The sequence below is a fragment of the Myotis myotis genome, unplaced genomic scaffold (assembly GCF_014108235.1).
Source record: "Myotis myotis isolate mMyoMyo1 unplaced genomic scaffold, mMyoMyo1.p scaffold_m19_p_13, whole genome shotgun sequence".
NCBI lineage: Eukaryota > Metazoa > Chordata > Mammalia > Chiroptera > Vespertilionidae > Myotis > Myotis myotis.
The window spans coordinates 56,194,770-56,195,819 of NW_023416317.1; positions in this window are offsets into that span (position 1 = coordinate 56,194,770).

Genomic DNA, 1,050 nt, shown 5'->3' on the forward strand with positions numbered 1-1,050 from the left:
GCCTGTCCCTGCCTTCCAGCACCTCCTCACTCCCCCACACCCCGGGGGAGGAAGGGGGAGGGCGGCGAGCTACTGCGGAGCCCATGAGCCCTCGAAATATGGGAGGTTTCAGGATAGGAGCGGGGTGGGGGAGGGGGATATGCCACAGTCAGGGCCCCCCTCGAGGCTGCCCACAGGGCCCCTCAGGGTTGAGGGTGCTCCCGCTGCTGGAGTCATTGTCAAAAGGCAGTCTCCAGCGTCCCGCCCCCTCCCCTCCCCAACATTCTCGCTGCCAAATGAAATCTGGCAGCTTCTGAAAATAGCTCAGCGCTGCAGCAGGCACCGTGCCTGCCCTTCAGCAGGCTGGCACACAGCTGGAGGCGGCCGCTGTGGGCAGACGCTGGCGCACACGGGGCCGGGGGTGGGTGTCACACACACAGTGCACAGCGGCACAGAGCGGGGGTGGGGGGCGGCTGCCGTCCTCCTCTCTTCTGACCTTCCCGTGCCTGGGGGTGGGGGGGTGGGAGGGGGAGGCACAGAGGCCCTCCAGCCACCCGGCCCGCTCATCGGTCCGAGGCACCCTCTCCAATGAGTGTAAAATCACTCGTGGGTGCGAGTGGCTGCCCTTGGCCACTTTTGTCCACTCATACAGACGAAGAGAAGCCAGGAGCCAGGGGGAAATGCCAAATGGTGTTTATTCGTCCGACCACCCAGCAGTGCTTTCCCATGGGCATGGTCTAGGGGTTCCCCGCCAGTAAAGGGTGAGGCGCCGGGAACCAGGCTGGGTGTCAGGCACTTGGCAGACCCGATCGGGGGCACGTGGCGCTGGGTGAGCCTGGAGGAATGCTCTCGCTCCGGCGCGGGCCGGGACCAGGCTTTCAAAGCGTCACTCAGCAGCCTCCCACCACCTCGGGTCTGATGAGGGTAAAAAGAGGCCCCTGAGCCCTGGCCAGTTTGGCTCAGTGCATAGAGCGTCGGCTGGAGGACTGAAGGGTCCCCGGTTTGATTCTGATCAAGGGCACGTACCTCGGTTGCAGGCTCTATCCCTGCCCTGGTTAGGGTACATGGGGG